Source organism: Centrocercus urophasianus, unplaced genomic scaffold, assembly GCF_019232065.1.
Source record: "Centrocercus urophasianus isolate 14NV4802_14NV808 unplaced genomic scaffold, USGS_Curo_1.0 seq_38, whole genome shotgun sequence".
NCBI classification, from domain to species: Eukaryota; Metazoa; Chordata; class Aves; order Galliformes; family Phasianidae; genus Centrocercus; species Centrocercus urophasianus.
Window position 1 is genome coordinate 1,656,786 of NW_024884955.1, and position 14,556 is coordinate 1,671,341.

Below are 14,556 nucleotides of genomic sequence, written 5' to 3' on the forward strand. Positions count from 1 at the left end.
GGGAGAAGAGTAGTCAGCAGAGTTGCTTGGATAAGCTCTCCAAATACCAGGAACCTTAGTGGAAATTACAAAAATCCCACTTAAAGGACAGATTCCCTCCTTCACCCATGAAAATGCAACTTTACAGAAAGGAAAACCTGCCTGCGTTTGTGGCAATGGCAACAGCTGATGTCCCTACTTTCTCTGTTTCTGAATGTGCGTACCTGAATAAAAGCCTCTGCATTTATCCCTTAAGCCATCTCTGACCATGCAGAGCAACTCAGCACAGCAGTTATCTGCTGCAGGCAGGCAGCTCAGGGCAGCTCACAGCTCTTCTGAGTTAAGTGCCTGTTTCTCCCTCTGTTTGGAGGGAATGATGCTGATCTCCCTGACCAAACCCCCTATCACCAATGGCTCCCACCAGTGATGGTTCCCAGTGTGCAGCTCCCCAGCCAAAGGGAAAGAGAATTATGGTGTGCTTCCTGCATTCAAGGAGCAGCACTTGGGTCCTGAACGATCCCTCTGGCCCAAAGGGAGCCTGTGGGAGCTGGGCAGCCCAACCTCCGGGTGCCCACAGGTTGCAGCCACTCCTGGAATCATGGAGCATTTTGTAGCATTAAGAGCCAAACCTCATCTCAGAAGAGGCAGGACCCATCTTAGGGCTGAAAGACAAATATATTAATCTTCTTCTCACACCTTCCCGAACAGGGTTGAAATGTTTGCCAGTTCTTAGTTTATATAAGGTAGATAAGAGCCTGGAAAAACAAGATTATATACACTGAGTACTTCAAAGGCAAGAGGCAGTGATTTCATGCAGCAGAACTTGCTTTGCCTTTCCTGCACATGCAGCAGGGTGGTAGGAGCACTTTGGGAGGGGAAGCAAATTGCCTTGTCCCCATCCCTACTCCCTTCCTGTCCCCATCCCAGCTCTGCACTGCAAGCACAGCACAGCTCCCTCCTTCAGGAATATTAAATCTGCATTTTGCTTCTCCCTGGCATTTTCCTTTCATTCCAGATGGCACGTGATTAGAGTCCTAATCAGCGATTAGCTTATAAACACTGCCCCTAAGTACTGACAGCCCCACGATAAGGAAAAGCAAAAGGGAAGAAAAAAAGCAATCAGTTGATTGACTCATCTGGGCCACGCGGGTCTGCATGAAACAACTGAACAGAATCCTTTGGATTAACTTTTTATAGCGAAGGATACCCCTATGGACACCTTGGAATAAAATTCATGATGAAAAGAGGAGTTATAACGCAAGGGGGGAAATCTTGAAAAGGTTTTAAGTTCATTCCTTCATCTGAAACAAACAAAGCAGAGTAAAATATTATTTGCACCCAGGCAGTATGCCAGCCCTCCCAGGCTCAGAGTCACCCTGATGCGCACAACCTGAGGTGTGTCAAAACCTACTTCAGCTCAAGCAAGATCTCTTGGTTACATCCACGGGTTGTCAAAAAGCAGCTGGATTTCCTCATTTTCACTGCAGTGATGCTGATTTGTGTCCCTTTGATGATCTGGCCTCTTTTTTCATAATGGGTTGCCATTTCTCCTCCACCCCAGAGTACTTTGGGGTGGCAGCTCACTTTCTGGCACCAATTATTTCCTCCTCATTGCAACTTGGAAATCCTTTTATTGCCAAGCTGTCCACCTTCAGACAGGCTATGCTGAAAATCACTCACTGCTGCCCTTTCCTAAATAGAAAATCTCTCCAGCTACAGTTAGAAATGCAGTTTATTTTCCTGTTTTACAGGAGTTAATCAGAAATTCAGCACAACCTGAGGACGCTGCCTATCTCTCCTTTTGCTGGGTAGCCTTGAAATAACAACAGGCAAGGATGTCAGATCTCAGGGTACTTTCGAAAGAGATAATGGATTCATGTAACCCAGGTCCTTTGAAGCACCAGCAGAAATTCTTCATTATACACAGCTTAATGGTTTCTCGGGATGTCAGACAAATCAGGTCTGCCTCTACAGGTGGAATGAGTGTATTGATATGATATTTTATTCATATGCAAACACAGCTCTGATAATATGGCATTGCTCAGTGTGTGCTGAAGGCACCAGAGGTGGCACTGCTCAGGGTCCCTCTGACAGCATCCTGGAGGGCTCAGACATCTGCACATGGGCTCTGCCCTCAGCTCCATCTGGGCTCTGCCCTCAGCCCCAGTCCAGGTCTTCATGTTTCACTCGTCATTCCTATAAATAGGATTCCTAGGCTGACCCTTCAGACAGCTGATCCTGGCCTCCTTCCCAGCCTCCGTAACTCTGCCCGAGCAGCTCCAGATCAGAAATGGGTTATAGAGAATCCCTGAAGAGTGATGTGGAGCTGTTCTGCACGGATAGAAATTTTAGGGTGAGAGCTATGAAATCCTGCACATTTTGGACAGTGCAGAAAACTGGCTGCCTCACTAATTTGCTTGTCATGTATGTACGTGTGTTACGTATTTAGAATATTGGACTGCTTGTACTTAAGGATAGCTGGGTGGCAAAGCTGCCTCCTTCCTCCTATCTGATTTCCCACAACCCTTGATAATGGCAGATGTTTTGGGTTGTTTCTCAAAAAATTGAACAGCTCTTTAGAGACTGAGGGAAGGAGACTTCTGGGAATGTCCTGTGCAAGGGGGAAGATAACAGCAGGAGTGAGGAAGTCCAGATCCCTGTGAAGCTTTTTACTTCCTTGAAGACAGAGTGAAGGCTTCATCCACCCCAGGGCTTCCTCTGATGAAATGGACTAACATGGATTGTTAGCACTGAAGGGCAGTTTTGCTTGGCAGGATTGCTCACTTTTGAAAATTCCACGCACTTTCCTTTCATAGAATGATAGAATCATAGAATGATTGGGATTAGAAGGGATCACCTAGTCCCAACCCCCTTGCTACAGGCAGGGACACCTCCCTTTAGATCAGGTTGCTCAAAGTCCCATCCATTCTTATTATTCTCTTAAATAAAAGTGGTGGGAGATTTGAGTGAGGAACTATTTAGGCTGTTCAACAGGAAGAGCATGATGAAAGATTTTGGGATGGAGTTGTATGTTTTAGTCGTTCAACCTCCATATTGCATCAACCAGATATTTTAAATTGGAGTAAGCAGATTGAGATTTCACCAGTGCCTGTTTTATACTGACAACAGTTAACAACAAAACAAAGGAAATGAAAAAAGAAAAAGGAGGAAGGAAGGAGTAATGTGAACTGAAACACTTTGTATGAGACTATTAATGTTTGATTGCTGATGCCCAGAAAGAGGATATAAATAATGTATTATTGCTGAAAGCTGTACCAGTTTGGAGGGGAGGACACAGGATGACAAATAAAGCAGCGAGGCACGGAAGTGAGCATCACAGACATCCACCAGTAAGTTTCCATTGTACCTTTTACACTGAGAAACAAAATAATTACAGAAGCAGTGCAGGCACCTAGCACAGCTTGATACAGATGTGATGACCTGTTCCATTACATACATTATTTCCTTTCTAGGGGTACCAAGCAATGCATTACTACGACTTATCTAACAGAAACATCAGTCACCAGAAAAGATGGGGAAAAAAAACGAAACAAAACAAAAAACCAATCCTTTCTTTTTAGGCTGGTTGTGTTTGTGATACTTGTAAAACAGGTATCAGTGAGCAGGCTGAGACCATGCAGCTCGTCTCACCAATACATCCACTCAAAACGTCAGTGCTATGATAAATAGAAGGAAGTCTGGATGCAGAGTCCCTGCTCCTTTCTGAAGATAAAATGCCTGAGATCTATCAAAAATATTCAGTGTATTTTAGTGCTTAATAACTGTTTTTTGAAATCTAATTTAAGAGACCAGAAATCTTTCTCTCCCATTGTCTAAAATGTTCACCAAAATATAGGATGAGATGTATTGCAGAATCTTAAATGAGAACCACCTAGGGAAAAGCATATGATGTTAAATTAAAAAATATGTCTAATCAGAGTGAAATGCTAAGAAGGCCATTATTACCCTATTTAACAAACTGTCAATATAACCATGTGTTTTCTCTTCTCCAGCAAGAGTGACAGTGCCTCTGGTCAATGCCATTAGACTACGGATCCTGGAAGTCTTTGAAAAGTCTTTCTCCCACAGTGAAAGAGAATGAGTCACATCAAAGTTGAATAATGCAGCTAAAAAGCCCCTCTTTTCCTCTTCCACTTCCTAATTAAGATTAGTGTGTAATCTGCATGGAGAGCGAGGTTCAGCAGAACCAAGCAGCGGAAGTGCTGCAAATACAGGGCAAGAACCTTTCTTTGCTAATTGAAGATTTTCAAGTAGCCTCCACAGGCCACCAAGAGACAAATTCCACTCTGGATGAGTAGGACGAGGGGAGATCTCTAAAGATGAAAGTAAGAGAAGGAAAAGGGAGAAGAAAATATTCTGAGGGATATTTCTGGTGGGAAATTTCCGGTTCACTTGCACCATCTGTACAAACTTTATAGCTCCACTTGGCCTGAAATTGGTGATATTCACCCTAAATTTTAACCTGAACACCCAAACCAGTGATTTCCAGTATGTGGCACTAGAGCAGACTTTGAAAGAAATAGCATTGACTTTCCTATGAAGGCAGTTTTGTGCAGGAATGTGATCTTCTTCTAGAGGTGCTGTGAGAACTGAGCAGCTGAAGAGGCAGATGTTTGCTGCTGCCTCTTCTTGCAGTCAGCCTTTAGGGCTCAGCAGCAATGCTGGGTGCTGCCAACCTGGCTGAATGCTTGCTTGCCTGCTGGCAGAACAATTTGTCACAGTAAACCAGGGCAGCCTTGGGGATGGCTCTAAACATTTCCATGTTCAACCCGGGGTGCAGAAAAGAAAGAAAACTGAGGTTTGGGATAGTTTAAGTAGGGCCTTCGTCCTTTTGCCCAGCTGTCTCAAATCACCTCTACTGCGCCATACTGCATCTCTTGTGCAAAACCTGACCCTGACTCCTTTGCTTCTAGCATCTGGCTGGTATTAGACAGCGGCCTTGTGTTAGTGAGGTGAGCCTAGGGAATAAATAATTATCCTGCGTTGTGGCGAGACGTGCTGGGGGAAGGGAGGACGAGATTAAAATAATCTTTTTGGAAAATGGATAAAAAAAAAAAAAAAAAGCCCTAAGCGGAGATTATCCACAGCCCAAGCCAGGCCCAACGCCACGCATTAAGTAAATAAATAAATAAATAAAATCTATTAAAATGAAAAAGATTGACATAAACCTCACCAAATACGGCCATTCTCGGCTAGCTCGCTGCCCGGCTGCTCGGGCCAACAGCAGCAGAATGACAACAGCCAGCTTAGATCAGCAGGGCGCCCCGTGAATCTGTTCCACTAATCGCCTCCTCCCACGGGCTTATTATTATCATGTGTGGGTAAAATCAGCTTGTTCTCAGAATATCCATCTAGGGCTACCAAGAAACTCACATAGGGTTTTTCCCACTGGAGGCAGATTAGGGCAATCCGCCTATAAAGAAGGCCAGGAGCTCAAAAGTTGTGCTAATGATGAGTGAATGGCTTTCAGCTTTGCAAATCCGTAACAACAGGGTGTTTGCTACTTTTTTAGTGTAAGAGAAGAAATCCATTGAGAAAGTGTGCGATTCCCAGTTCCCCAGGTGGTGCTGGGGATCAACAGCAGAGCCAGGGTGAATGTTTGAGGACAGAAAGAGGGTGAGAGGGCCTCCGTGTCACCAGGACATCATTGGGGGATAACCCTCTCTCTTCTCACGTGTAGAAATCCTCATGTCTAGGAAGTGGCAAAACTGCCCAGTGAGGTGTTCCACGGCCATGGAGATGTGGCACTGAGGAGCATGAGAAGTGGGCATGTTGGGCTGGGATTAGACTCGGGGATCTTGGGGACTTTTCCAACCTTAACAACGTTGTGATTCTATCAGTGAGGCTGCTTCTACCAGTGCTGGTTACTTCTGAGCTCTCTCATCCCAGGGAGGAGAAGGGCGAAATTCGAAGACTTGGATGAGAAGTGTGAACATATTACTGTTTACTTTCGAGTTCTGGATTCCTAATTAAAATTACAAAAAAAAAAAAAAAAAAAAAAAAAGGATACGTATGTCATGACTGAGTTTACCTAAAATAAAAAAGCTGTGAGTCAGAGGGAAATTGGCAGCAAGTTCAAGTGGGTGATACTAAAAGATGCAGCCATGGCTTTCTTCAAGGTAAAGTGCATTGGGCTAAAGTACCTGACTAAGTGTGCTGGAGTCCAGATGATGACTGACCACATAAGAACACTTGAATGAAAGCTCAAAACGCCAGGGTATGGGCCAACCCCTGGGAACCAATTTGCCCCATCTGCTGTGGGCAGAGCAATGGAGGCGCTGTGCCATCCAGACCCTCTGTACATCCAGGCAGAGGAAAGCAAAGCAAAAATTTCATTTTACATTGCTGCATCACTTGTCCTCCTCCCGCTCCTCTCTCTGACTCACTGCTGGTTCTGCTTGCTCGCACCAGGCCGTTTCCTAGGCACTGATCCAGCCCCAATCCCCATCTCTCCTTCGCTGAGGAGTAAATACAGCCCCACTCCCCCGGCAGCGCTGAGTCATTATTTTGCCATAAAGGACAGTCTGTTCTGCAAAAGGAAAACGGGTCTCGGGGGGGCACTTTTCTATGCTTTGTCAGACACGGAATTTGTATAGACATGCGTGTAAACAGAAAAGGCAGCGTCGATCCCAGCAGGGGTGAGGAGGGAGAAGAACAAAAGCTCAGACATCAGAAAGAATTTCGGGAGACTGGGAAATGAAAGGAAGGGCAATCGGAGACGAGAGAGCAAGGGGGGCATAGAGAGGAGGGAAAGTGGGGGAAAGATGAAAAAAAAAGGAAAGGGGAGGGAGGTGGACGGAGGGCAGGTGAAAGAAAGTGAAATTGCAGAGCAATTCAGAGCAGCCGGGAGAAAGGCTGTGTTTGGGGAGCAGAACACGCAGCCCTTCTGCAGAGCCTGGGGAGTGGGGAGGGGGATGGGTTCTCATAGGTAGAGCCAGGGCAACAGCCTTTTTCTGACCACCGGTGTGGGGATATTGGACCAGAGCTTAATTTCCACTGCTTCCCCTTTTCCTAGGGAAATTCAGGGTCCCTTTGTCACCCAAAGCCACCTCTGCCTTAAGCACGGGTGCAGTGAGGTGCAGCAGGCTTGTTTGACACCAGAGACCTCTCCATCTGAGTTCCCAGAGAGCCTAGGACTGCGATACCTTTTCTTTCAGCTCTTGAGACGTAAATAAATGAATAGAGGTGATTTTCCCCCGACTGCATGTTCCCCAGTACTCGACAACAGACTTACCACCTGCCTCAGTCCCTCTTGCATTATGCAGCGGCATAAAACTGTTATTTTGTACTGAATAAAAATGAAAGTCCTGGTTTATGCATGAAAAGAGAACTTAAAGGGAGGCACATTCGCTAAGAGGAAAAGAAGGAGGAGGGATGTGCGGCGCTCATGAAGCGAGGATTTAGGCTCAAGGTCAGTAAATCAATCACCAGCCAGGAGACAGAGAAGAAATTGGACAACACAGAGTCTCTCTGACACGCCGATCCTAAGCACAGCCCTTTGGCATGGCTCCAGCAGCACCAATAAAGGGTTTCACTCCCCATTGCACCCTGCATGTTTCTCCTTTCAGCACCTGGGCAATTCTTCTTCCCACGGCTTTCATAATCCGTCCTTACACTTACTTGAACCTCTGGCCCATCCATCAAACGTGTCAGCGCTCGTAGTGTTGCAGACCTCACATTTCATGCCCCTCGGATGCGTCCTTCCCCTCGCAGGGCAAACTCGCCCTCGGGTTTCTGTCAGCACCATGAATTATTACTGCTGAGGGAAAACCTCAGACAGCCCAGAGTCTCTCTTTCACCTTTTACCTTCAGCGCCGTACAACTTCAACTTTCATCTGACAACGAGGAAAAAATTGCAATCTGCTGCTGCCTGTTGTTTTTGCCAAGACTACAGCCAAGGCATGTGATCGACATGAATTCTGTCTGACATATGTGTATTTATTTAAAATACCAGCCTGCCTGCCCTCTGCTAAGAATAGCTCCCGTTGACATCAGCCACGCTATGTGCGATCGAATCCAAATATCCAAATCAGTAAATAAATAATCAGCATACACGGTGTTCACAAGAATTTTTAGAGCCAGCCAGGTAAAGAACGTGGGGGATTTGCTATCCAAATGCATGTTGCTATATAAAACTGATGCAGTCCCTTTGTGGAACATGATTCATAAGACCACACTGCTACATCAAGGCTTAAACATGTTATACAATTAAATATGATTAACCAGCTTCCCCACATCAGCTCAGTCATCCCATTTTAGTCACATTTCTGTATGACAGTTGGGGAAACAAAAAATAAAAAATTAAGTGCTGGCTAACTGGGGGAGAAGAGAAAGAAACATCTTCAATTGCTGTTGGAACAAATGAGCTGCCCAGTGGATGGCGAAGACTCAGCTGGGCATTAACACTGCCTGACACCTGTGGCCAGCAACGGCCAGCTCTCCAACTGCTGAGACCAAGTGGATTTTTTGAGGGCAATGCTGACCTGCTTGGAACAAATCCAAGAGCCCTCTGCAGCCCCTCAGCAGGAGGTTGGGCTTTACCATTTTCACTTCTTCCATGAATTTGGTTTCCTTCTGCCTGAAGGAAGAGCAAAGCAAAGCTTGTTATCCTGCTGACAAGATGACGTGCAAAGCTTGTGCCAGTCCAGATGACACAGGAAGACTCTTGTTCCAGCAAACGCCGTGCAGATATGCTGCTTTGGAGCAAAAGACAGAAACTGGGCCCAGAAAATTAAAACTGTAGCTGCATTTCCAGCTTTTCTAGCTTGCTCTGCTTCCTCATTTTATTTGCTAAGTCATATGTATTTTTAAGAAAAACTCTTTTAAATCATTGAGGTATGAATACCTGAGAACTAGCAAGACTTTATTTTATGAGGTGAATAATGATAAGTAAAGAACACTTGATCGGGGCAATTTACTTGGGAAGATCCATTTTTTTTAAGCTGACAGTCAAAAACTATGTTTGAGATGGGCTTAACAATGCCCCTGTGGCATTCCTCTGTGTAAGCCACACCATGTTTCCTCTTATAAGACCTCACTGTGCTACATGGCATAAAGATTTCTCAGCAATTCTTGCCAGAGTGGCCAGGAAATTCCATGGGGTTCTGCTGCATTGCAAGGCAGGCCCACCTGGATGCCACTCTCCAAGGCAAGCAATGCCTTCAGTGCCTAAAACAACACAGGAAGAAACTCCGTTATATGTGCAAGCAAACTGCATGCCTCCAAAGTGGTGCTGCAAAGCTCTGGGAAATTAGAGACATTATGGGAGCTCTGTAGTGAAGAGCATCGTTTGGGTTGCTTTCTCACTCTTTGTGTGCATGCTTGTCTTCTCCATGCTTTCACATGTGCATCTACTGCCCAAACACTGTTGTAAGGGTTTGGGAATAGATAATCCACGCACTCCCTCCTTTTCCCCCTCAGCTCCCATCCTCTCCTGCCCATTTTGAAAGCCAACATGGCATAAATTGAAAGCAAAAGAGGCTTGGAGAGAGTGCAAGCCACATCTAATGACACCACTCGGCCCCTAAATGGCTGTCACTGTGCGTACAGCATGAGTCCTGACAAGGAGTCATTATCCCTGCAGCAAACACAGGCAGAGCGTGCAGCAGGCTGCCGGGGCCGGGAAAGGCTCCCAACTTCTTTCCTTTGATGGGTCTGCTCAGAAGCAAGCTGATGTTTGTCGCCTTGATGAGATGCAGTGAAAACGATGGTAATTTTCCATTGATGTTAGCAACCCCCATTGCAACTTCACGCTGAGCTGAGAGCACGGGGACTGAGGGTCTGTTCTTTGCTGCTGTAAATTCACCCATTGCTTTAAACTATGACCTGATTTCCTCAGCGCAGCACTTTGCTAGAAACTAAGTGCTCTTTCCTTGGTGCCTCTGGTGGTCCCTGCTTGGCTCCCCCTCCATGCCCCAGCCCCTTTCCCCTTTCCCCCCAGCTTTCATCACACTGAGCAGAGGGGATAACAGAAAGGATTTCCTCATCCCAAGGTTCCTTTACTCTTTCCACAGAGCTCCGTGCTGCCCCCAAGCACACCGGATAGGAGACACCCAAGACTCTCTATGAATCAGCTCCTCTTCTTCCATTTGTAACAGAGGGAAAATATTTGGGAAGGGAGGTTCTGGGGAGAAAATCTGGCAGAAAAGAAAAGACAGAGCCTTCTGAGCAGGGAACATCAATGAGTATTGAGAAAGGGATGGAAAAGCTCTACAACATTAATTATAGAACATCCCGAGCTGCAAGGGACCCATAAGGATCAATGAGTCCAACTCCAAATCAGATTTCATCTCTCTAGATTTTTCCTGTCTTTACTTCATGCTCTTAATGCTGTTGTTCCCCATGGAATTTTTGTTTTCCAGTCTTGCCTTTCCTTTTTTTTTTTTGTTTCCCTCCTCTTTCCTTAATACATACATGCATACATATATATACATATGTGTGTGTGTATATAAAGTTAATATATCTAGACATAGCAGAAAGCTCAGCTTAATCCTCCTGATTCTTAACATATTAAGTAAAAAAAAATGAGTCTGTGAAAGATTTCTCAATCAGCATTCGTTCTTGATATAAAAACAGTTCTCCCTGGTAGCTGCCTTTCCCTTGCACTGCTGCCAGGCTCCATCCACATGTTCTTGATCAGTGCCTTCCTGCAGCTGCTCAGGGCCCAGCACAGCTCTGCAGGATTGGGCTCACCTGGTTCCACAGGGCCCATGGGTTTCTCAGCCATAGGGCAGCAATTGAATTGTCGTTTTTTTCTTTTTGGCTAACCAAGAGAACGCAGCAATTGGATTGTTTCCTTGTTAAGGAAATGGCAGCCTGGATTTTTCATGGATGTCCCCTGAAACTGAATAAATCCTGGGGAAACTTCTTGCTGTAGATGAGATTTAAAGAGTTTCTGCTGCTTGCTTTGAAAATAAAATGAAATAAGCAAAAAAAAACAACAAACAACCTCTTAGGGGGAATGGATACCTATAATTTCCTATGACAGCAAAGTTCTGCTTATTTAACCTATTTACTTTGCTGGCTTTCAAGTCTTATCCTCGGAAAACGTTATGCCAATGCATTATCATTTTTTCACAACTTGGACTTTAAAAAAGCCGATCGTCTGTGTTCTTTTCTTTAAATCTTCATAAACTTTAAACAGCATTTTTCTGCCTTCATCACCACGGCTCTCAGGCACTGGCTGACAAAACGCGGGAGGGGAAACATTTCATTTTATTCAAGCTTTTAAACTCTCCTCGTCAACAAATGATTTGAGCATCTCCGCAGAGCGTAATGCCACTTCTCTGCCATCTGTCAGATGTCACTCTTCTGCTCGTGCTCCCCAAGGAGAAGCGTCCATCACCGATCAACATTTGCTTTACAAAGGAAAATCCTGTTAGGATACGAACGGACTGAGTTTTGGGGCTCTTGTTCAGCTTCATGGAGGATATTAATTTATTCTCTTCCAGGCACTATGCAATTCCCCTCAACCAGCATATTCTGTTCATCTCACTCTTTTTATTTTTCTTCTCTCTTTTTTTTTTTTTTTCCCCTTAGAATCCTTTACTCATTTTAAAGTAAAACAAACATAAGAAAGTCTCGGGAGAAATACTGATTTCTCAGTCCTGGTGGGAAGAGGCTCTTATCAAATCAAAGGGCCATGGGTAAGATGAAATTAGAGGAGAAGAAACGTTATTGCAATTACTCAAACCCAGGACAATCTCAGACTCACAAGGTTTGCTTTGGGAAAAAATATTTTGCCACGGATGATTTAAAACCATTTTGAATCAACTCTCAGTTAACGTGGAATGAGAATTTGCTTATGGGTAAACAAGAACAGCTGATGTGTTCGGTCAGGGAGAGACAGAATTAAGATAACTTTGGAAGGAAAGGTAGGTTCTTAAGGAAGGGAGGTTCTTTTCTTTTTACTGCTCCTTGCTGCTTTTTGCTCACCCTTACAGCCACTGTCTGCCCAGTAAGGACTTTGTTGGCTTATAGAGAAATAACAAAGTGCTGCTTTTCTGCCCATGGAAATGCTGTTTAAGCTGATTTTTAAGCAGGAGTTGCCCTGTTTAGCAGCTTGTGGCCTTCCTTCCTCCTTGGGTGCTCCTTCTGAGCCTCCCATTGCCATTGGGATGAGCGGTGTGATGCCACAAGGGGGAACATCCCAGCTGTGTTCCTTTCCCAGCAGTTTAGCTGTTGAGAAAAGGAACCTAGGACGCAGCAAGTGAAGAATGTGGTTTGCTGGTTGTTTGAGGGATACTTTGCTTGTTTTTTTCCTTTCCATTTACATTCATCATTGGAAAATCCTCAGCTGAGGCCTGGAAGCAAATCAGGAGCTTGGGCATTCTTCAGTTGGGTCCAATACAGTGTTCTGATCCACCACCAAAGAGTCTCCCATGCCCTGTGCTTCCCCTCCACAAACATTTTCCTGGCAAACCAGCACCGAAACTCGAAGTGAACCAAGCAATAGGATTTCTGAGCTGAACATCCTCAGTAAAATATCTGTAACATTGAGCTAAAGAACAGGTGAATAATTTCTACAGAAAAATGTAACTCCTTGCCTCGAGGAAGCCTGATGTTGTTGTTACATCTTCCCCGTGCTTGCAGTGCTTTGCAATTTCCAAGAAAAGGTGAAACGCAGTCACCTCTTCAGATTCCTGTGCATTGCAAATTGAATCCAGATGAAGCTGGCTCTCATTTAAACACCCTTGCAGAAGGAACATCAGGGAGCTGTGCTTCAGCTGATTAAACTTCCAGCCGTTCACCTTTGCAGGAGCTTAATTAGCTGAGATACTGCCTCCTCTATATTTATCTCATGTGTCTCCTCGAGATGTGTGCAGAGGGGAGGTTTGGTTTGCAGGCTGTGCTTGCACAGGTGTGCGGGAGCTTTTCAGCTCATCTCCATGCAAGGACAGCTGCTGTGCAATGGTCGGTGGGTTTCTCTGCATGAAATCTGGATATCCAAAATACCCGCATGGTTTTGGAAAGGTGAATCTCATAATTTTAGCTGTGGTCGCACCGTGAGATATGTCAAATGCTTTCAGTGCTGAAGTGACAGGAGCTGAGCTGCTGCACGTGCAGACAGCCTCATCTGTCAGCTCTGCTGCTCTTTGGATTGAGACCCTGAAAAACAACATCAGTAAATGTTCTTTACTTCCAAATCACGTCAAATAAAGTACAAAAGCCACTGAAATCCCACCCCACCTCTCTGTGTAATGCATGCCCTGCAGCAACTTCCGTTCTTGCCTGGATTTCGTGCTGTTGGCTTTCTTCTCGCCTCCCTCTCCTCCTTGCCAGGTTTGTTGTTCGCTAACAAAGTGGGTTCCCAGTGCAGCCGATGCAGATGCCACCTGCAGTGGGAGCAACGTGGCAGAGGGATGAATAATGACCTGTGTGCTTCGTGCCTTATCACCCATGTGTTGGCTCCTCCAAAATCCCGAGAAAAGCTTAAAATGCTCAGATATGTTTTCATACTTGATTTTCTCGCCGTTTCTTTCGCCTGTTGCTGCTGGATTTTCTCTGCAGGTTCACAAAATTACTATAAAAAAATAATAAGAATGGGGGCATTTTTCTGGCTTTACAACCTGTGATTTCAAAGAAAAAGGAATTCACAAGCAAGTCTCATGACGAGAGAATCTGATATTGAGTTCAGGAAATTTTATGCATTGATTTAGTATTTTCTTAGAAGCATAGAATCGCTTGAATTGGAAGAGATTTTAAAAGGCCATCTGGTCCAATGCTGCTGCAATGAACAGAGACACCCACAGCTCCTGCAGGTGCTCAGAGCCCCCTCCAGCCTGACCATATCTGACCATGGGGCACCCACCATCTCTCTGGGCAGCCTGTGCCACTGAATCACCTTCCTTACTGTAAAAACATTTTGTTCTTATATCCAATCTCAATCTCCCCATTTTTTTTTTTTCATGTACTTATTACTGAAAACCTTAAAAAAAAAAAAAAAAAAAAAAAAAAGAACAACTTGGCCTTGGTAACCCAGACTGAATGCCAGCAACTCAGCCTGGCCCTCTCTCTTCTAACAGTTTCACGGCCCATATCCCAAACATTTGAGCATCATTAAATCCACAGCCCAATGAATGGAAGTGTCTTTGCTCATGGGGGAAAAAAAAAAAGGGAATGAAATTAGAACGTCATAGAAGTGCCACAACATGCTACAGGTCAGGAAGAGTATTGCTTTGATATATATATCACTGTCTTGCCTTTGTCTTGGGGAATACCTGTGGACACCCCATGATACACAATTAGTATTAGCAGGGCTTTGGTGAATGGCTTTGGAGGGTTTCTGATTACCACTAATGAGGCTTACTAAGACTCCCTTGTGACACTTCTCCAACTCAGACTTTTCTGGCTGATGTATTTTTGCCCCCCTGAAGGCCAGCTCTTGTTCTGTGTTCACACACAGCATCCTCCCCCAAATCAGATCCAGAGAGGGAGGAGGGAAATGGAATGGGGACCGGAGAGGCAGGAGCTGTCCTGTGAAGGTGAGGGACAAGGGCCAAGACTAGGAAATCTTCTTCATCCCACCTTTCTTCCCCAGCAGCTGTCTGTAAGACT